Source organism: Ascaphus truei, unplaced genomic scaffold (assembly GCF_040206685.1).
Source record: "Ascaphus truei isolate aAscTru1 unplaced genomic scaffold, aAscTru1.hap1 HAP1_SCAFFOLD_643, whole genome shotgun sequence".
Taxonomy (NCBI): domain Eukaryota; kingdom Metazoa; phylum Chordata; class Amphibia; order Anura; family Ascaphidae; genus Ascaphus; species Ascaphus truei.
In genome coordinates, this window is record NW_027456976.1 from 21,146 (window position 1) to 44,407 (window position 23,262).

Here is a 23,262-nt window from a genome sequence, read left to right on the forward strand (position 1 = left end):
GATCCGGCGAGCAATGCTCTGCCTGATCTCCTAGGGGAGGCAAAGCAAGGAAACACTGTTGAGCAGGTAGAGATCGGGGCACAGTTGAGTGCTAGGCAGAAGGGAGAAGCCAGGGACATGCTAGCTCAGTATAGCGCCCTCTTCACTGACATGCCAGGGACCACACATCTCACCAAACACCCAGTACACACAGGGGACCTGCAGCCTCTGCATAAGCACGCTTATAGAGTGTCAGCAGAGGTCAAGACAAGTATGGAGAGAGAGATTGAGGAGATGCTGACCCTAGGGGTAATTACTCCGTCCCAGAGCCCTTGGGCAAGTCCAGTAGTCCTAGTGCCTAAGAAGGACAAAACCACCCGGTTTTGTGTGGACTACCGGTTGCTCAACGCTGGGACGGTGTCAGATGCTTACCCCATGCCCCGCATGGATGAGTTACTAGATGAACTCGCGGGGGCAAAGTATCTGACCACCATGGATCTGAGCAAAGGCTACTGGCAGATTCCCCTGACCCTGGAGGCTAGGGAGAAGTCAGCATTCTTCACTCCAAGTGGCCTCTATGAGTTTTTGGTGATGCCATTTGGGATGAAGAATGCCCCGGCTACCTTCCAACGCCTGGTCAATAGGTTACTGGAAGGGATGCAGAGCTATGCCAGGGCTTACTTAGATGACATTGCTGTCTTTAGTAATTCCTGGGAATCCCACATAGGACATGTAGCTGCGGTGCTGGATAGAATCAGGGAGGCTGGGCTTACCTTAAAACCCACTAAGTGTATGGTAGGTATGGCAGAAGTCCTGTACTTAGGGCACAGGGTGGGTGGAGGGCATTTCAAGCCAGAGACAGCCAAGGTAGAAGCCATAGTTCAGTGGCCTGTTCCAAAAACCAAGAAACAGGTCATGGCCTTTTTGGGCACCGCAGGGTACTACAGGAAATTTGTCCCACAGTACAGTGCCGTGGCCAAACCCCTGACTGATCTGACTAAGAAGCAACTGCCTGTGCTTATTACCTGGTCTCCTGCTGTGAAACTGCTTTCCAGGCACTGAAAGCTGCGCTTGCTGAGGCCCCCATCCTGGCTGCCCCAGATTATACCAAGCATTTTCTTATTCAGACTGATGCCTCAGACTTTGGTGTGGGGGCTGTGTTGAGCCAGGTGGGGGACGACGGCAAAGAGCACCCTGTGGTGTATCTCAGTCGCAAACTGCTCCCCAGGGAGGTGGCATATGCCACCATTGAAAAGGAGTGCTTGGCCATTGTGTGGGCACTCAAAAAGCTCCAGCCCTATGTCTATGGGAGCGCTTTCACGGTCATTACCGACCACAATCCCCTGAGCTGGCTACAGAGGGTATCAGGGGAAAATGCCAAACTGCTGAGATGGAGCTTGGCTTTGCAAGAATTTGAATTCACCATTCAGCACAAAAAGGGTAGTGAAAACAGCAATGCTGATGGACTTTCACGCCAGGACTATCCCTCTAAGACTGAATTCATTAATGGTGCCAGCAGTGCCCCACTCCCCGTCAGGGCCAGTGGGCCACAGGACACGCATTAAGAAGGGGAGGTGTAGAGGGAGAGAGGGGGTGGCCCGGTATTAAAGGGGTTGCACCCCATTTGGCCACCCCTGACCGCACCAGGGAGACAAGGGGTTAACTGGGCTGAGGTCCAGAAATGTGATGTAACCCTTGTTATGACATGTAAATGTATTTTCCCCTGTTCCATTGTAATGTCTGGTTACTCAGTGTTTGCATCACACACACACTAGAATCCATCCGGGAGCACAAGGGTTAATAATTCTTTAATGATTATAGCTCTTTGTGTAAGTTTCCCGCCTTTTCGGGCACCATTTTGCAGGTCCCCATTGGCCGCCATTAGGGCTCAATGCATTTCAATAGGAATTTGTGCTGTTTTCGTCCTGTTTCCTGTAGTGACCAGCAGGTGGCGTCCGAGAGGGAGAGCGGCGGTTTCCCATTGAAAGTCAATGGGCTCATTGACTTCAATGGAGATGCCTCGAGGTAACCTAGTTGGCTGCCGTCCAGACCGCAAACCGCAAAGCGGATACAATGTCCTTCAAAAGAGCTAAAATCACTGGGTCAAGTTCAACGTCAATTAGCGGGGAAATAAACTGTTTTAGGGCACCTAGGGATAAAATTCTTTTTGCCCCTAGTTCCTAAGCGTCCCCCCACTCGACCACCACCGGGTCCCCGAATCCTGGACCCCCGATAAGGGTCGAACCAGATAGAGCGGGTCGCGCCATAGGCTTTGCCGGCGGCGGCAGAAACGGCTCAGAAAAATGACTAAGTGAGAAATGCTGAATTTTAGGAATCCATATCTCCGGTTCCGGAGGGTTCAGCGGATCAGGGTTTGGGGTATCTGTAGCCACTGCTCCGGCATCGCTGCAGAACCATCCTTGACCCGCTTGGACCAACCCGACGGAGTATGGACCCCCTTGAAGTTCGGGACTTTTCCCATAAACTTCAATGGCAGAAAACCCCCATTGACTTCAATGGCGGCGATTTACCATTGAAAGTATATGGCGGAGCTGCCCGTTGTTTTCAATGGGGATTTAGTGAAAAGCTGAGATTTCTTTTTCAATGGAGATTTTTGTATTAAAATGATTTAATGTGCATTGGTGTAACTTCGGTTTCTTAGGTCGTAGCAAGTCGCTTTTTGGACCATATGGTGTCCCAGTTCTGGCAATGCGAACTGGGAAGTTTGGACCTGCTAAACCTAACGGAACCGGATATTTTAATACGTTTATGTTTTATGCTTAATAGTGTATCTTAAGGTATGGACAAAGACCCAGAAGAGATTCTTTTGGGCCATAAGGTAGCAGATGGCCCTGGGGACGCCGCTATGTCTAGGATTTAAGTGCTGTTCAAAGAGTTTTATCACCCTCACTGTTTATCCGAAGCCCAAACCAGGGCAGGTCTTAAGTGTTCCAGTTAACACCTTTCAACAAAGGTTTTCCTGCCAGAACTCCAAATGGTAGACTGTCTGGCATTCCTGACGTAAATGTGGGGCTTCAGAAATGAGACCCCCAGAGTTCTACTGCGCATGTGCCAACTAGCAGGGGGGCATGGGTCAGAATGCTTTCCCACGTTAGTGAGTGGCTGGAGGTAATTGTAAACCAATCCCCTGTGCTTAAGGTTAAGAATAGAAGGAGAATGGTTTATAAACTGCTGTCCACCCATATATCCTTTGTCTTCGTTTGCTGATATGGTTACCTGATATCACCTGAATGATTTCCTCACTGCTGAAAGAAATGCTACATCATACTTCTCATTCCCCAACCCTTAAGTAAGTGTACTTCTTGTTCGTTACTGTATTATCTGTTGTGTTCACCTATATTCTAAGGAATAAATACAATTTATTATATCTTAAGCCTCGTTCAGTTCAAACCCAATTATTTTTGTGTAATATTAATAAGCCTGTGGAAGCTATCGTCACAAGGAGGTATTATAGTGTGTATTGTGGGGAGAATTAGTGTGTGTGTTGTTTGGGAGTGATATTCGGGAGGATTGTGTGTGCAGAAGGAAGAATGAGTGAGGGGGGAGTAAGGGAGCAGGATTGAATGAGAGGGGGTCATTGAGTGATAGCGGGGAGGGGAGGGAAGAGTGAGGAGAGTGGGTGTAGGAGGGAGCAGTGCAAGAGACCGTCGGGGGCAGAATACATGGTGAGAAGGGAGGCTGCCTAGAAGCATAAAAATCTACTTCACCACTGTTCTGTACTCTCTTCAATACTCTGTGTTACAGATCTCTCTGGCAAGAAATGGGGTCCAATGGCAAAGACTGCTCTAAATAAGATAGTATAAATGAACACAGAGAGAAATTCCAAAGAGTAACCCAAGAAAATACAAGTGAAATCTAATCGTAAGGTAATTAGTCCCATTAAGTGAAATACATAAAGGAATAGTCCATAAAAAAGCACAAAGGAAAAAAATAGGAGTACTTTATTGTGATGTTACATTTCAGAGAATATAAAATTATAGGAAAACAATTCCACTTTGTTCAGAAAACCAGAAAGTCTTGGTCCCAGGTGGACTGAATTTTTATTGCAAATAAGTTCCTTAATACACAAGTAAAGAATATAGTTACTTATTCTATTCTCTACTGTAAGACGTGCCACATTGCCCAATATTTGGGTACAGTGCCCAGATTGTGACCATGCACTACAGAGGTGAGATTCCCCCAACTCCAATTTGCTACACACTCCAAGAGAGATTATTGTGATCAGAGGTGGAATGAGAGGGGTGAGAAGGGTCGCTGCCCAGGGAGTAGCCTGACAGGGGGTACAGAAATCTCTTTTGGTGCATATATTGCGGAGCTGCATTGATTGACTTGTCAATCAGCTCTGCTGCCTATCCCATTGACATCATGATCCGGCACTGTGATCAGCTGCAGCGCTGACCCAGGTGTGTTAGTGCAGCACTTTACAGGGAGGGAACAGAGGTTGTGGATGACAGATGCTGGGGATAGGCCATGAGTACGGGCCAGAGTAAGGTGGAGACTTTCTGTACTCTGCATACAGGACACTGCATGCATGACAGTGTCTGTGTGTGTGTGTGTGTGTATTCCAAGTGTCAGTGTGCATAAGTAAGTGTGCTCTGTAAGTATGCCTGTGTGGCAGGTATAGGGGGGTGGTTCAGCTGGAGGAACTTATCCAGGCACAAAAGCACATAGATGCCCCAGATTATACCACCCCAAATGCTGATAATATCCTGCTGCACTTTACAGAAGATGATGCAGATGTCAGTGGGTGGTGGGTTCATTAAATCCATCCATCATATCATAGCCACACTGTGCATATGATGTACTGAATCAATCACAGGAAGACATCTCCATGGTAGGGGTAGAAGTTAACAGAATATGTCCAGCACTGTGGTGTGTAGCCCATAAATAATAATTGTGCACATTACAGAACATACTTGCAACTGCAAGATCATTTTGCTGCTTGTAGTGTTTGCTCTTGTCCTGTGCAGTGTTGTCGTAGATCCGTCTCTTCAGTGTTCACTGCAATAAAAGTAAGACATTGCATTAATATTACAGAAGTTTGGGAGCTGAAATCCCACTATGCTGCAGACATTTTCCCTTTGCATAAGATTCTTGTGATTATATCTCAATGATGATCAATAACAACTACATCATAACACAGCCGCTCAATACAAAATATGTATTTGCTATCAATGGTCATGGAGGCCAAACGTCACACAATGTACAGATATACTGCTGCGGCCGAGTTTATTCGAGCATTTGCCCGTTCTTGGCCGCAGCAGTAACCTGGCGCGCGCCGGAGGGTGCCGGGCGCACGCCGAAGCAGCGGAGGAGCGCCCTCCGATCGGGGCTTTCTCCCTTCCGCTGCCGGGTCCGTCGGGTCCCCCGGAACCCCCTGCCGCTGTCCCCCACATCGCGGGACACCAGTGCTCCCTCGGGGAGCCCTGGACGCGCGTGCAGGGGGCGCAGGCACCCGATGACGCGTGACCGTGCATCGGTGATGCGCGGCACGCTGAGGGAGTGCGGCTAGCACGCCGGGGCATCCCCCGGCTTGCGGTGCTAGCCGTGCTTCAATAAAACGTGTCGGTAGTGTAGCAAGGATTATTTCTTCCTCTGGTGCATTATGATGGGATGTGTTGTAAGATTCTGCATTATTAGCATCACTGAATCTTTTGGAAACTGAGTAATATTCTATGTTTTAATGCAATATTATGGATGATCAGCCGGTAAAATAAAGCTTACTGTATCTGTAGCCATGCTCTACCCATGATGTGCTGAATCAATGACTGCAGAGTGATTCAGAGTGGTAAACATGACTGGAACTCATCTCTGAATAGAGGACAGAACAGCAGTGCAGAGTAGGAGGTGAATGTATCTCAAATGGAAGACTTAGTAGCTGTGTGGGGAGTAGACAGTACAGACTGATCAAATAAATAGTTAAAGGAGTATCTTCAACATTACTTGGCTTTGTTATCAACATTGAAGTTTCTCTTGTTTTTTCTGTTCTTTAAATCACTACTACTGATGCCATGTGTAACCTGTACTGAGAGATATACTCTACTGGCCTAGATGAAACCATATGATGCAAACAGGATTCATCCCACTCCAGATTCATATGATTGCACCACTTCAACCTTTAATAAAACACATAGAACTACAGCAGTGCGCTACTGCACATGTTCTTGTTATGAATGGTAGTAGATGTGGTCCTTGGGTCAATACTTCATACAGCAGCCACACTCTACTCATGATGTATTGAATCAACAAAAACCTGCATGGTACAGATCACAGGAAGGGTAGAGTAGAGGGGAATATGTCCAATGCGAAACCCTTAGCAGCTGGATTGTGTGGAGTCAACAAAACGACAAATACTAAATGAGAAATATACACATTGCTTATCTGTCTCTGTGTAGTCATTTTCCTCCTCTTCAACTGTCCTTCAAAATTTCTCTTCTGCCAGTAAAGAAACACATGGCTTCAATATTCACTGTTCTTCCCTCCTGAAATAAAAGTTAAGCATTGCATGGTTATGATCATACATACAATGAACCTTGCGCCAAACCATGTGATCCAAAGTAAATCCACCTCCCTCCCATAGCTGTGTTCCTTCTAGAGCTTCTACCACACAAGTCATTAATGTTCGTGACACTGTACTGCAGTCACAGTCTGCACACAAAGTACTGAATCAATTACATCACACTGAAAAGGCAGTCTACATGATGCAATAGTTATCCATAATAACTCTGTCATGCAAATGACAGGAAAACCTATATGTATATCATTAGGGGAGAGGGGAAAAATAAATAAAAAATAAGTGCGACAAATAAAAACAGATTATAGGAAAGTAAATCCTTGCCCTGGGAACTTTACAATCTAATAGAAATGTTAGAAGACTTAAAGAGAGGCAGCAGTTGGGGGAAGAAGTGCAGTAGATGACAATGCTTGTCCTTAATGGTGGGTACAATTAGTAGAAAGCACATCTTGGGAACAATAGTTGTTAGCAGTGACTGTGGGTGTGGGACAGTAGCCACGAGTCAAAGTTTTTGAAATGCTTGATTTAAGTCGTGAATTTTAAGATTGGTCTTACATGTGGGTGGAAGAGGTTATGTTGGCATATACTGAGTGTGAGGAAGTTTCACATGTACGGTGCAGTGATGGAAAATGGTTTCAGGCAAGTGAGAGAACAGTAGAGGTGAAAGAAGTTTACAGGAGACAGTTATGGTTATAGTGCAAGAGACAAGCAAGGGCATAACGAGAGATCAAAGATGATATGCAAGAAGGAGCAGATTAATGGAGAGCCTTAACAAAAAGGTAAGGAGGAGAACTTTGTAGGTGATACAAAAACTTGATGGGATGCCAGGACAGGGATTTAAGGAGATGAGCAGAGACTGTTGTGGGAGAAAGTGAGATAATTCAAGCAGCAGAGTTTTGCATAGGAGAAAGTTGTGAAGCATGGAGGCTTGTTAGTAGTATGTTAAAATAACCTATAGGATAACAGTATACATTGGAGTTTTAGCAGTAGGTTGAGAGGGGAAAGGGAAGATCTTGGCAATATTACAGAGAAAGAGGCAACACATTTTACCCATAGCCGTGCATGTGAATGGAGATGGAATTGAAGAGCCAAATGTTACTCCTATGCAACATGTTTGATGACAAGATAGATGGTAGTACTGTTTACTGTGATGGAGAAAGGGGATAATATGAGCCCAGTGTTAGACATTAAGTTTAAGGCAGTGGAGTGCCATCCATGAGCATATAGCCAGGAGACAACCCAAGAGTAGGGACTGGATTGCAGGAGTGAGAACAGGGGTGGATAGATTTGTGTGTGTATCATCCGCATAGAGATTATATCTAAGGCCAAAAGCATTGATGAAGTCACCAAATGATAGTATGTAGAGAGAAAGAGAGATCTCAGAACAGAGCCCTGATGTATACCCACAGACAGATCAATAGAAGACGAAGACATGTTAGCAACAGAGATGGAGAATGTGTGACAGGAAAGTTATGATGAAAACCAGGATAGAACTTTGTTACTGATACCAAGAGAGAGTTTAGAATATGAAGGAGGAGAGTGATTGAGAGCATCAAACGCAGCCGATAGATCAAGTAGGATTAGTAGGGAAAAACCTTGGGAATTAGCTTTAAGCACAGTCTGTAGAACGTGCTGTACGAAAGGCAGGTTGTAAAGGATCCAGGAGGGCATGTGATTTAAGAATGTTGACACTAGCAATTAGAAGGCAAACAGCATGAGGGATACAGAGCGGTAGTTAGTAAGGCACATAGGGTGTAGTTTGTTTCTGACAAAAGGGTGACCGCTACAGGCTTAAAGAGAGCAAAAATCCAGAGAATAGGGAGAAATTGGAGATGTGGGTGAGAGTGGGGACTAAGAGATGCAGTAAGGTGTGAGGGGATACGATCTAGAGGGCATGTGGTAGAGGGAGAATAGAAGATGATTAGCTTCCAGCTCTGTAAGAGAAGAAAAGGAGTCAAGTGCAGAAGGAGATTTGGGTAGAAGGAGAGAAGGGGGAAGGGACAGAAGGAATCTCCTTTTGGGTGGCATCCACCTTGCCTCTGAAGTAGTCAAATGCTTGAGGAGAAGTGAAGGAAGGATGGCAAGTGGGAGGAGAAGGTCAGTGGAGGGAGTCAAATACAGAGAAAAAAAACAGCGTAAATTAAATTTGAGTGTTGATGAGTGTGGAAAAAAGTAGTGTATTTAGCCCTAGAGAGCAGCTTTATACAGGACAGGAGACATTTTTACTGTAGAAAAATCAAACAAAGTGTGAGATTTCCTCCGTAGGTATTAAGAACAGCGAGTGGAAGTGTGATGAGTGTGTTTGGGAATTTAGCCAAAGGTGTGGGTTAGAGGGATGAGTGTGTCAGAGCCTATAGGGGGCATATAGATAGGAGGATAGCATTGTAAGAGTTAATAAGATTGTTAGTTTAAGCAGAAAGAGAGAGAGAGAAGAGAGAAGAGAGGTTAGAGTAGATGTCAGAGGAGAGTTTAATTAAGCAGAGGCAAATCAGTGGGACAGGTAAGATGCGGTGAGGGGAATGACTGATTGTGACTGATGAGAGCAGAAGAGGTTATGTACAACTAGAGCCTTGTTAGTAAGAGTGGACATTCCAGAGGGCACAGGAGAAGGGAAGAGAAAAGTAAGGAAAGGAATGTGGATTACATTAGATAGGTTAACACTCTTAGTAGGGAGGCCTGATGTGTATATGAGCCGGTCCAAGATTATAAGAGATATCCCCCAACATCAGCGAGCATAGAAGGAGACACAGAGATAGGTGTAGAGAGAGACAGAGATAGGGATATGTAGAGAGAGAAGGGCGTCAAGAGAATGAGACAGATAGGCGTAGAGAGAGGAGACATAGAGAGAGGGGGCTTTGAGAGGGGGGCGTAGAGAATGAGGGAAGGTGGAAGAGAATAGGATGTGCAGGAGAGCATTTCATTGAGCAGTGCAGAAATAGCTGCAATAGAGGTCTGTACAAATGGTGCTTTGTGTAGACACATGCAAAGGTAGGGGAAGGAAAGTGTATAGAACATGTGGATAAAAGCAGGAGTGTGGAAGTTAGAGAAATTAGAAAAGTTTTACAGAGCAGTGAGGAAACAGTAAACAGAAAGAACAAGAGAGAGGTTACATTGGGATGACGTGCTGTGGTAGAGAGAAATGCTAGGAGAGAGCCTCCAGATATTAGAGGACATGAATTGAGAGAGCAAATGTATAAATCAAAACCGGAGGGGGAGGTATAGCACGAAAGCTTGCACAGCAGTTGATGAAGATTATAGTCTTAAAGTTGCGTGTACCTGTCAGGGCACTCAAGAAGGTCAATGCTCACAAGTGCAGAGTTCATGAAGAAATGCTGAATCCAGTTCCCCTCCAATTTAATTTTAATATAACTTTTTCATTCTTCATTACTGCAAAAAGCAAACAAAACAAAACCACATTGCATTACTATTTTCAAAATGGATTGAATGACATATTCAACAGTAACTGTGTGATGCCAATATTGCCTTCTCACTCGTAGGCCAGTACGGTCAGGTACCCAGTACTGATAAAACAATAAGTGCCCGTACTAAGTACCAATATGAATTATAAGGAAATGTAAAATCTCCAGGTCTCTCTCCATCTCTGCAACAGATATATGGATAAGCCCATATTAAGGCATCACGTGACCGGAGCCGTCACTGACTGGGTATACGCAAAGATGCAGGGAGATGCAAAGAAAGGGAGGGAGAGAGACAGGGAGAAGATGGGAAACGGAGGGAGGCACGGATGGCAGGCCTCTCTCTTTCACTGGTGCATGCAAGGAGCTGGTCCCAACATCCACAAAGTGTGTGTGTATTATTGGTTGTGTTTTATGGCGGTAGGAGGATAGTGTGTATATTGTGTGTGTGTGGGAGTATTATATTGTGTGTAGGGTATTATAGTGTGTATATTATGTTGAGGTGCAGAGGAGAGTGTTAGATTGGGTATCTTGTGTTAGGGGGTATTGTGTATATTGTGTTTAAGACTATAATATTATTGGGGAGATTATTATTGAGGAGGTATTAAAGTGTGTATTGTGGGGAGTATTAGTGTATGTATTATTTGTGGGTGACAGATGCTGTGGGTAGGCCAAGAGTACGGGCCAGACTAAGGTGGAGACTTTCTGTACTCTGCATACAGGACTCTACATGCACTGCAGAGGTGAAATTCCCCCAACTCCAATTTGCTACACTCTCCAAGAGAGAATATTGTGATCAGAGGTGGAAGATGAGCAGGGTCACTGCCCAGGGAGTAGCCTGTCAGGGGGCATGGAAATCTCTTTTGGTGCGTATGTTGCCACGTGGCATTGATTGACCGGTCAATTAGCACTGCTTCCTATCACAGTGACATGATCCGGTGCTGTGATCGGTTGCAGCGCTGACCAAGGTGTGTTAGTGCAGCAATTTACAGGGAGGGAACAGAGGTTGTGGGTGACAGATGCTGGGGGTAGGCCAAGAGTACGGGCCAGAGCAAGGTGGAGATATTCTGTACTCTGCATGCCCATCCTGCATGCCCAGGACTCTGCATGCATGCCAGTGGCTGTGGGGTGTGTGTGTGTAGGTATGCCAAGTGTCAGTGTGCATAAGTAAGTGTGCTGTGTGTGTAAGTAAGTTTGCCTGTGTGGCAGGAGGTGTAGGGGGGTGGGGGGCGGGGGGCGGTTCAGCTGGAGGACTTTACCCAGCACAAAAGCACATAGATGCCTCTGATTATATCACCCCAAATGCTGATAATATCCTGCTGTAGATGCACTTTACAGAAGATGATACAGATGTCATCAGTGTTTGGTGGGTTCATTAAATCAATCCATCATATAATAGCCACACTGTGCATATGATGTACTGAATCAGTAACACCAATCACAGGAAGACATCTCCATGATAGGGGTAGTGTTGAAGTTAACAAAATATGTCCAGCACTGTGGTGTGGAGCCCATACATAATAATTGTGCACATTACCAGAACAACATATTGTCAACGGCATGATCATTTTGCTGTTGTAGTAGATCCGTCTCTTCGGTGTTCACTGCAATAAAAGTAAGACATTGCATTAATATTACAGAAGTTTGGGGGCTGAAATCCCACTATGCTAATGACAGTTTCCCTTTGCATAAGATTCTTGTGATTATATCTCAATGATGATCAATAACAACTACATCATAACACAGCTGCTCTATACAGAATATGTATTTGCCATCAATGGTCATGGAGGCAATATGTCACACAATGTACATATATAGCAAGGATTATTTCTTCCTCTGGTGTATTATGATGGGAGGGTGAGATTCTGCATTATCAGCATCAGTAAATCTGTAGGAAACTGAGTGATATTCTATTTTTTGATGCAATATTAGGGTAAAATAAAGCTTGCTGTATCTATAGCCATGCTCTACCCATGATGTGCTGAATCAATGACTGCAGAGCGATTTAGAGTGGTAAACATGACTTGAACTCATCTCTGAATAGAGGGTAGCACAGTAGTGCAGAGTAGAAGGTGAATGTATCTCAAATGGAAACCCTTAGCAGCTGTGTGGGGAGTAGACAGTACAGACTGACCAAGTAAATAGTAAAAAGTAGTAACTTCAACATTACTTGGTTTTGTTCTCCACTCCTGTTTTTCTGTTCTTTAAATCACTAATACTGATGCCATATGTAACCTGTACTGAGAGTTATATACTCTACTGGCCTAGATCAAATTAAATGATGCAAACAGGATCCCTCCCACTCAAGATTCATATGATTGCACCACCTCAACCTTTCATAGCAATAACATAGAACTGCAGCAGTGCGCTACTGCACATGTTCTTGTTATGAATGGTAGTAGATGTGGTCCTTGGGTCAGTACTTCATACTGTAGCCACACTCTATTCATGATGTATTGAATCAACAAAAATCTGCATGGTACAGATCACAGGAAGGGGTGGAGTAGAGGTGAATATGTCCAATGCGAAACCCTTAGCAGCCGGATTTTTTGGAGTCAATAAAACGACAAATACTAAATGAGAAATATACACATTGCTTATCTGTCTCTGTGTAGTCATTTTCCTCCTCTTCAACTGTCCTTCAATTTTCTATTTTGCAAGAAAATGAACACATGGCTTCAATATTCACTTCTGTTCTGCAGTCTTTCCTCTTGAAATAAAAAAGTTAAGCATTGCATTATTATTATTATAATTATTATTGACGATACATACAATGAACCTTGCTCCAAACCATGTGATACAAAGCAAATCCACCTCCCTCCCACAGCTGTGCTCCTTCTAGAGCTTCTACCACACAAGTTATTCATGTCAGTGAAACTGTACTGCAGTCCCGGTCTGCACACAATCTACTGAATCAATGACATCACACTGTGTCACACAATGTCATGCTAACGACAGGAAACAATCTTTGTATATATCTTTGTATATATAATAATAATAATAATAATAAAAAAAATAAGACAGGACAGACACTCCTACATTGCAATCAATAGAAAATAACTGGGACAGGCACTTCAAGGATGCATACGGTCCCGGATAAACTGTAGCTACCTATACACGTGTGCCTTGTCTCTAGACTCTGCATATATCTCTATTTATATACCACCCATTGTGTACTCAGCGCTTTACAAGAGAGACCAAAAAGTACAGGAAATTATTATACAATAAGTTCAACAAACAAAAACAGACAATAGGAAAGTAAATCCCTGTCCTGGGTAGTTTACAATCTAAGAGAAATGTAAGGAGACTTACAGAGAGACAACAGGTGGGGGAACAAGTGCAGTAGATGACAATGCTTGTCCTTAATGGTGGGTACTGTAGTATAAAGCACTTCTTGGGAACAATAGTTAGTGACTGAATGAGTGACAGTAGCAACGAGTAAAAGCTATTGAAATGCTTTATTTAAGTTGTGAATTTTAAGGTTGATCTTAAATGTGGGTGGAAGAGGGTATGTTGGCATATACTGAGTGTGTGTGAGTTTCACAGGTAAATTGATGGGAAAGGGTTTCAGGCAAGAGAGCGAGTGCGCAGTAGAGGTGTAAGAAGTATAATGGAGACAGTTATTAGTAGAGCTTAGGAGACGAGGAAGGGCATAACGAGACCAAAGATGATATGTAGGAAGGAGCAGATGAATAGAGAATAGTGTTGGACTGGGTCCTCAACTATAAAAAAATGGGTAACGGGTACCCGGCCAAAATGAAAGGTTCTACCCGGTCGGGCACACGGTTTGGCACTTACCTTCCGGGTGGCAGTGACATCTAGGATCAGCAGCAGTCCTGTGACGGTGGCAGCATCTGTGGTGTCTTCAGCCGGCGGGGGAGCTGCAGGCTCACAGACACAGCTTACCTGCTTCGGTGCTGTGGAAGTGATTCCTGCAGCTCCCCCCGCCAGGTGAAGACACCTCTGATGCTGCCAACATCAGAGGACTGCTGCTGCTGATCCTAGATGTCTTAGGAAAGGTAAGTATAAAAGATTATTTCCAGCTGCCCTGACATTACCCGACGCCGGGTATTACCCGGCCAAATCCACTTCTCAGTGGCCGGTTTCGAGTAATGTCCGGGTAGCTGGAAATGTGTCGGGTAACGCCGGGTACTCGGTACACCACTAATAGAGAACCTTAACAAAAAGGTAAGGAGGAGAACTTTGTAGGTGATCTGAAACTTGATGGGAAGCAAGGAGAGGGATTTAAGGAGGAGGAGGAGATGAGCAGATACTGTTGTGGGAGAAAGGGAAATTATTCAAGCAGCAGAGTTTTGGATAGATTGCAAATGAGAAAGTTGTGAAGCAGGGAGCCCTGTTAGCAGTATGTTAACCCATACGATAAGGGAATGCATTGGCGTTTTAGCAGTAGATTGACATAGAAAAGGGCAAATCTTGGAAATATTACAGAGAAAGAATCAACAAACTTTAGCCAGTGTCGTGAATGAAGATGGAAAGGGAAGAGTCAAATGTTACTCCTAGGCAATGTGCTTTCATGACAGGATGATGGTAGTACTGTTTACTGCGATGGAGAAAGGTGATATTAGGCCAGATTTAGGGGGAAATATGAGGAGCTCAGTTTTAGACATTAGGTTTAAGGCAGAAGAGTGTCATCCATGGAGGATATAGCCAGGAGGCCACCCGAAACTAGGAACTAAATTGCAGGAGTGACGGTAGGGTGGATAGGTGTGTGTATCATCTGCATAGAGATGATATCAAGGGCCAAAATAGTTGATAAGGTCAACTAGTGATAGTATGTAGTGAGAGAGGTCCCAGAACAGAGTCCTGAGGTATACCAACAGACAAAACAACAGGAGACAAAGACACGTTAGCAACAGAGATGGAGAATGTGTGATGGAGAAGTATGATGAAAACCAGGATATAAGTTTGCTGCGGATACGAAGAAAGAGTTTAGAATATGAATGAGAAGAGTGATTGACAGTATCAAAAGCAGAAGAGAGATCAAGCAGGATTAGTAAGTAAAATGGACCTTGGGAATTTTCTTTATGTACATAATTGGTTACATTGGGAAAGGCAGATTGTGAAGGGCCCAGAGGAGCATGTGATTTAAGAATGTTGATCAAACGGGAGATCACAAGACGTTCTAGCAATTAGGAGGCAAATGGTAGGACGGATACAGGGCGATAGTTAGAAATTCACACAAGGTCAAGGTTATTTTTGAGAATAGGGGTGACCACTGCATGCTTAAAAGGAAGAGTTGAAAGAGCCAAAGGATATGGAGGAATTGAAGATGTGGGTGAGAGTGAGAATATAGGATTGAGAGGGCATGTGGTAGAGGGAGAAGAGAAGATCAGGTTCCAGCTTTGTGACAGGAGAAAAGGAGTCAAGAGTGCAATGAGATCTAGATAGAAAAAGAGAGAGGGGGAAGGGAGAGAACGAATCTACTTGTGGATGGCATCCACCTTGCCTCAAGTGAGCAAAGGCTTGAGGAGAAATAAAGGATGGATGTTAAGTGGGAGGAGAAAGTCAGTGGTGGGACTCAAATACATAGAAGACAGTGTGAATGAAATTGGAGTGTTGATGAGTGAGGAAAAAGTAGTGTTTGACCTTAAAAAAAGGAGCAGAGTTTTACAGAACAGGACAAAGGTTTAGTGTAGAAAATCAGACTGTGAGATTTCCTCCATAGGTGTTAAGAGCAGCAGTGTGATGTGATGAAGTGTGATGAGAGCGTGCTTGTGAATTTAACCAATGCATGGGTTAGGCTGCGTCTATAGTAAGCACGCAACAGAAGGCAAAGTTAGCGCATGCCTGTCGCTCCAGCAATCCCTGCACTGCGGTCCGAGGCGACGGGGAGGCCCTGCATCGCTCGCACGCACTGTGGACGACCAAGCGTGTGCCCATGATAATCACGGCCTTAGAGGGATGAGTGTGTCAGAGCCTAGAAGGGGCATATAGATGATGGAGGAGGAGGGAGGAGGAGATGATAGCATTGTAAGAGTTAACAAGATAGTTAGTTTAAGCAGAAAGTGAGGAGAGGTTAGAGATAAGGGTAGATGTCAGAGGAGAGAGTTCAATTAAGCTGAGGTATCGAGTAGGGCAGGGGTGAGGGGAATGAGAAGTGGTGGATGATGAGAGCAGAAGAGGTCATGTACAAATAGACCATGTTAGTCGTAGAGCAGACATTCCAGAGGGCACGTGAGAAGGGAAGAGTAAAGTGAGACAAGGAATGTGGATTACATTAGATGGGTTAATACGCTTAGCAGGGAGGTGGAGAGAGAGGCAAGAGGCAGAGGGTGGTGTAGGGGTAGAGGAAGAGATGTTGCATGTACCTTGTCAGAACATTAAAGAACGTCAATTCACACTGGTGCAGAGTTGAGGATGAAATGCTGAATCCAGTTCACGTCCAATTCAATTTTAACAGAACTTTTTCATTCTTCATTACTGCAAAAAAAAAAGTAAAAAACAATGCATTACTATTTTCAAAATGGATTGAATTCCCCCACCAATGACTATGTGTTACCAATATATCCCTCTCAGTCCCACTGCAGCACATACTGTACCAGTGTGAAAGTAAGAAGGTACACAGTACCGGTAAAACAATACGTGCCGGTACTATGCACCATATGAATTATAAGGGGATGTAAATCTCCCAGTCTCTCTCCATATCCGCAACAGAGTGGGCTCCGGTCAGTGGCATGGATGCCCATATATGGATATGCTCATATTTGGGCATCCCATGTCACTGACCGGAGCCGGCTCTGAGTATAGGGATATATGCGGAGACGCAGAGGTGCAAGGAAATGGGAGGAGGCACGGTGAGAAACAGGGAGAGACCACAGGAAGATAGAGGGCAACTACTTCCACAAGGTACTTGTATGGGTATAATTGTTTGTATTTTGTGCAGAGGGGGTAATTTCAGATAAAATACAATTCTCCACCCTCTACGAAACAATTCCACTTTGTTCAGTAAGCCAGAAAGTCTTGGTCCCATGTGGACTGAATTTAATGCAAATAAGGTCCTTAATACACAAGTAAAGAATAAAGTTACTTATTCTCTACTGTAAGAAGTGCCACATTGCCCACTATTTGGGTCCTGTGCCCAGATTGTGACCATGCATGGCAGAGGTGAGATTCCCCCAACTCCAATTTGCTACACTCTCCAAGAGAGATAATTGTGATCAGAGGTGGAACTAGGGGAGGGGGTGAGCAGGGTCACTGCCCAGGGAGTAACCTGACTGGGGGCACGGAAATCTCATTTAGTGCATATGTTGCGGCACTGCATTGATTGACCGGTCAATCTGCACTGCTGCCTGTCACAGTGACATCCTGATCGGGTACTGTGATCAGCTATAGCACTGACCCAGGTGAGATAGTTCAGCACTTTACAAGGAGGGAACAGATGTTGTGGGTGACAGATGCTGGAGGTAGGCCAAGACTGTTGGCCAGAGTAACGTGGAGACTTACTGCACTCTGCATGCCCATCCTCTCCCTGACATCAGGGGAAGGAAGTGGCCCTGGGGTGTGTGTAGGTATGCCAGATGTCAGTGTATGCATATGTAAGTATGCCTGTGTAGTGGGAGGTGTAGGGGCGTTAAGTTGGAGGACTTAAAACAGGCACACAAGCACATAGATACCTCTGATTATACCGCACCAAATGCTGATAATATCATGCTGTAGCTGCACTTTACAGAAGATGATGCAGATGTCATCATTGGTTGGTGGGTTCATTAAATCAATCCATCATATCATAACCACACTGTGCATATGATGTACTGAATCAGTAACACCAGGAAGACATCTCCATGTTAGGAGTAGAGTTGAAGTTAACAGAATATGTCCAGCACTGTGGTGTGTAGCCCATAAATAATAATTGTGCACATTACCAGAACAACATACTGTCAACTGCAAGATCATTTTGCTGCTTGTAGTGTATGCTCATCCTGTACAGTGTTGTAGTAGATCCGTCTCTTCAGTGTTCACTGCAACAAAAGTAAGACATTGCATTAATATTACAGACGTTTGGGGGCTGAAATCTCACTTCGCTGCGGACAATTTCCCTTTGCATAAGATTCTTGTGATTATGTCAATGATGATCAATAACTGCATCATAACACAGCCGCTCTATACAGAAGATGTACTTGCTCTCAATGGTCATGGAGGTAATACGTCACACAATGTACAGATATAGCAAGGATTATTTCTCCCACTGGTGCATTATGGCATTATGATGGGAAATGTTGTGAGATTCTGCATTATCAGCATCACTGAATCTTTTGGAAATTAAGTGATATTCTATGTTTTAATGCAATATTATGGATGATCAGCCGGTAAAATAATAATAGCTTGCTGTATCTGTAGCCATGCTCTACCCATGATGTGCTGAATCAATGACTGCAGAGAGATTCAGAGTGGTAAACATGACTGGAACGCATCTCTGAATAATGGGCAGCAAAGCAGTGCAGAATAGGAGGTGAAAGTATTTAAAATGGAAGATCCTTAGCAGCTGTGTGGGGAGTAGACAGTACAGACTGACCAAGTAAATGGTAAAGGAGTAACTTCAACATTACTTGGCTTTGTTCTCCACATTGAAGCTTTCCTCCTCTTTAAATCACTAATACTGATGCCATGTGTAACCTGTACTGAGAGTTATATAATCTACTGGCCTAGATGAAACCATATGATGCAAACAGGATCCATCCCACTCCAGATTCATAGAATTGAACCACCTCAACCTTTCATAACAATCACATAGAACTGCAGCTGTGCGCTACTGCACATGTTCTTGTTATGAATGGTAGTAGATGTGGTCCTTGGGTCTTTACTTCATACTGTAGCCACACTCTACTCATGATGTATTGAATCAACGAAAACTTGCATGGTTCAGATCACAGGAAGGGGTAGAGTAGAGATGAAAATATTCAATGTGAAACCCGTAGCAGCCGGATTGTGTGGAGTCAATAAAACGACAAATACTAAATGGTAAATGAGAAATATACACATTGCTTATCTGTCTCTGTGTAGTAATTTTCCTTCTCTTCAACTGTCCTTCAAATTTTCTCTTTTGCAAGAAAAGGAACACATGGCTTCAATATTCACTTCTGTTCTGCAGTCATCCCTCCTGAAATAAAAGTTAAGCATTGCATTGTTATTATGATAATACATACAATAAACCTTGCTCCAAACCATTTGATGCAAAGCAAATCCACCTCCCACCCACAGCTGTGCTCCTTCTAGAGCATGCATGTCAAACTCCAGTCCTCGAGGGTCCCAAACAGGCCAGGTTTTCAGTAGGGATATCCTGAAAACCTGGCCTGTTTGCTGCCCTCGAGGACTGGAGTTTGACATCCTTGTTCTTGAGCTTCTACCACGCAAGTCATCCATGTGAGTGACACTGTAATGCAGTCCTGGTCTGCACACAATCTACTGAATCAATGACATCACACTGTAAAGGCAATCTACAAGATGTATTAGTTGTCCACACTTCCGAAATGTTACTTTTATGTCCAAATCACTTATTCCCATGACCTGATATTTGTATTTGTTATTTATAGGATTGTCACAAAGAGTTGATGAGGTCACCAAATGATAGTATGTAGAGAGAAAGAGAGATCTCAGAACAGAGCCCTGATGTATACCCACAGACAGATCAATAGAAGACGAAGACATGTTAGCAACAGAGATGGAGAATGTGTGACAGGAAAGTTATGATGAAAACCAGGATAGAACTGTGTTACGGATACCAAGAGAGAGTTTAGAATATGAAGGAGGAGAGTGATTGAGAGCATCAAACGCAGCAGATAGATCAAGTAGGATTAGTAGGGAAAAGTGACCTTGGGAATTTGCTTTAAGCACAGTCTGTAGAACGAGCTGTACGAAAGGCAGGTTGTAAAGGATCCAGGAGGGCATGTGATTTAAGAATGTTGACATTCTAGCAATTAGGAGACAAACAGCAGGAGGGATACAGGGCGGTAGTTAGTAAGGCACATAGGGTGTAGGTTGTTTCTGAGAAAAGGGTGACCACTACAGGCTTAAAGTAAGAGGGTAAAGAGCCAGAGAATAGGGAGGAATTGAAGATGTGGGTGAGAGTGGGGACTAAGAGATGCAGTAAGGTGTGAGGGGATACGATCTAGAGGGCATGTGGTAGAGGGAGAAGAGAAGATGATTAGCTTCCAGCTCTGTAAGAGAAGAAAAGGAGTCAAATGCAGAAGGAGAATTAGGTAGAAGGAGAGAAGGGGGAAGGGACAGAAGGAATCTCCTTGTGGGTGGCATCCACCTTGCCTCTGAAGTAGTCAAATGCTTGAGGAGAAGTGAAGGAAGGATGGCAAGTGTGAGGAGAAGGTTAGTGGAGGGAGTCAAATACAGGGAAAAAAAGACAGCGTAAATTAAATTTGAGTGTTGATGAATGTGAAAAAAAAGTAGTGTGGTTTGGCCCCAGAGAGCAGCTTTATACAGGACTGGAGACATTTTTACTGTAGAAAAATCAAATATCAATTGTGTGATTTCCTTCATAGGCATTAAGAACAGCGAGTGGAAGTGTGATGAACATGTTTGGGAATTTAGCCAAGGGTGTGGGCTAGAGGGACAAGTGTGTCAGAGCCTAGAGGGGGCATATAGATAGGAGGATAGCATTGTAAGAGTTAATAAGATTGTTAGTTTAAGCGGAAAGAGAGAGAGAGCAGAGAGGTTAGAGTAGATGTCAGAGGAGAGTTTAATTAAGCAGAGGCAAATCAGTGGGACAGGTAAGATGGGGTGAGGGGAATGACTGATTGTGAATGATGAGAGCAGAAGAGGTCATGTACAACTAGAGCCTTGTTAGTCAGAGAACGGACATTCCAGATGGCATAGGAGAAGGGAAGAGAAAAGTAAGGAAAGGAATGTGGATTACATTAGATAGGTTAACACTCTTAGCAGGGAGGCAGAGGCAGGGAGGCCCGATGTGTATATGAGCAGGTTCAAGATTATAAGAGATATCCCACACATCAGCAAACATAGAAGGAGACACAGAGATAGGTGTAGAGAGAGACAGAGATAGCTCTATGTAGAGAGAGAGGGACGTAGAGAGAATGAGACAGATAGGCGCAGAGAGAGGGGGCGCAGAGAGAGGAGGCGCCAAAAGAGGGGGCGCAGAGAGAGGGGGCACAGAGAATAGGATATTAAAGAGTGCTTTTCATTGAGCAGTGCAGAAATAGCTGCAATAGAGGTCTGTACAAATGGTGCAGTGTGTAGACACATGCAAAGGTAGGGGAAGGAAAGAGGAGAACATGTGGATAAAAGCAGGAGTGTGGAAGTTAGAGAAATTAGAAAAGTTTAACAGAGGAGTGAGGAAACAGCAAGCAGAAAGAACAAGAGAGAGGTTACATTGGGATGACGTTCTGTGGTAAAGAGAAAATGCTAGGAGAGAGCTTTCAAATATTAGAGGACATGAATTGAGGGAGCAAATGTATAAATCAAAACCTGAGGGGGAGGTATAGCACGAAAGCTTGCACAGCAGATTATAGTCTTAATGTTGCGTGTACCTGTCAGGGTATTCAAGAAGTTAAATTCTCACAAGTGCAGAGTTCATGATGAAATGCTGAATCTAGTCCCCCTCCAATTTAATTTTAATATAACTTTTCCATTCTTCATTACTGCAAAAAGCAAACAAAACAAAACCACATTGCATTACTATTTTCAAAATGGATTGAATGGCATATTCAACAGTGACTGTGTGATGCCAATATTCCCCACTCACTCGTAGTGAAGCACATATTGTACTAGTGTTGAAAGTAGGCCGGTAGAGTCAGGTACGCAGTACTGATAAAACAATAAGTGCCCGTCGTAAGTACCAGCTCCGCAACAGTGCGGGCATCACATTAGTGACGTGGATGAACATATATGGATAAGCCCATATTAAGGCATCACGTGACCAGAGCCGTCACTGACTGGGTATACGTAAAGACGCAGGGAGATGCAAGGAAAGGGAGGGAGAGAGACAGGGAGAAGATGTGAAACGGAGGAAGGCACGGATGGAGGGAGTTCTTCCGAGCTTCTGCGGGCCTCTCTCTTTCACTGGTGCATGCCGGGAGCTGGTCCCAACATCCACAAAGTGTGTGTGTATTATTGGTTGTATTTTATGGGGGTAGGAGGGTAGTGTGTATATTGTGTGTGTGGGAGTATTATATTGTGTGTAGAGGTGCAGAGGAGAGTACTAGATTGTGTATCTTGTGTAAGGGTGTTGTGTATATTGTGTTTGGAGCTATAATATTATTGGGGAGATTAGTATTGAGGAGGTATTATAGTGTGTATTGTGGGGAGTATTAGTGTGTGTATTGTTTGTGGGTGACAGATGCTGGGGGTATGCAGCAATCCCTGCACTGAGGTCCGAGGCGGCTCTGCATCGCTCGCACGCACTGTGGACGACCAAGCATGTGCCCATGATAATCATGGCCTTAGAGGGATGAGTGTGTCAGAGCCTAGAAGGGGTATATATATAATGGAGGAGGGAGGAGGAAGGAGGAGGAGGGAGGAGGAGATGATAGCATTGTAAAAGTTAACAAGATAGTTAGTTTAAGCAGAAAGTGAGGAGAGGTTAGAGATAAGGGTAGATGTCAGAGGAGAGAGTTCAATTAAGCTGAGGTATCGAGTAGGACAGGGGTGAGGGGAATGAGAGGTGGTGGATGATGAGAGCAGAAGAGGTCATGTACAAATAGACCTTGTTAGTCAGAGAGCAGTCATTCCAGAGGGCACGTGAGAAGTGAAGAGTAAAGTGAGACATGGAATGTGGATTACATTAGATGGGTTAATACGCTTAGCAGGGAGGTGGAGAGAGAGAGGCAAGAGGCAGAGAGTGGTGCAGGGGTTGAGGAAGAGATGTTGCATGTACCTTATCAGAACATTAAAGAACATCAATTCACACTGGTGCAGAGTTGATGATGAATCCAGTTCACCTCCAATTCAATTTTAACAGAAATGTTTCATTCTTCATTACTGAAAAAAAAGAAAAGTAAAAAACATTTCATTACTATTTTCAAAATGGATTGAATTCCCCCAACAATGACTATGTGTTACCAATATATCCCTCTCAGTCCCACTGCAGCATATACTGTACCAGTGTGAAAGTAGGAAGGTACACAGTACCGGTAAAACAATACGTGCCGGTACTATGCACCATATGAATTATAAGGGGATGTAAATCTCCCAGTCTCTCTCCATATCCGCAACAGAGCGGGCTCCGGTCAGTGGCATGGATGCCCATATATGGGTATGCTCATATTTGGGCATCCCATGTCACTGACCGGAGCCGGCTCTGAGTATAGGGATATATGCGGAGACGCAGAGGTGCAAGGAAATGGG

At 44.2% G+C, this 23,262-nt stretch overlaps 1 long non-coding RNA gene across 2 annotated transcripts in view; it reads right to left on the bottom strand.

Annotated features, from left to right (window-relative positions):
• Nucleotides 1-4,054: 4,054 nt before the first annotated feature.
• The window catches only part of LOC142485840 (uncharacterized), a 30,946-nt gene continuing 11,738 nt past the window's right edge, over nt 4,055-23,262 (bottom strand). Inside the window, exons 8-17 of one of the 2 annotated variants that reach the window (XR_012798713.1) lie at nt 22,793-22,896; nt 21,447-21,557; nt 18,929-19,048; nt 17,814-17,909; nt 16,260-16,371; nt 12,523-12,640; nt 11,468-11,534; nt 9,791-9,901; nt 6,373-6,482; nt 4,055-5,001 (exon numbers count right to left, since the gene is read on the bottom strand). This is a non-coding gene — a long non-coding RNA (uncharacterized LOC142485840). The remainder of the gene's footprint in view (nt 5,002-6,372; nt 6,483-9,790; nt 9,902-11,467; nt 11,535-12,522; nt 12,641-16,259; nt 16,372-17,813; nt 17,910-18,928; nt 19,049-21,446; nt 21,558-22,792; nt 22,897-23,262) is intronic. The other variant, XR_012798714.1, reaches the window with a different exon arrangement.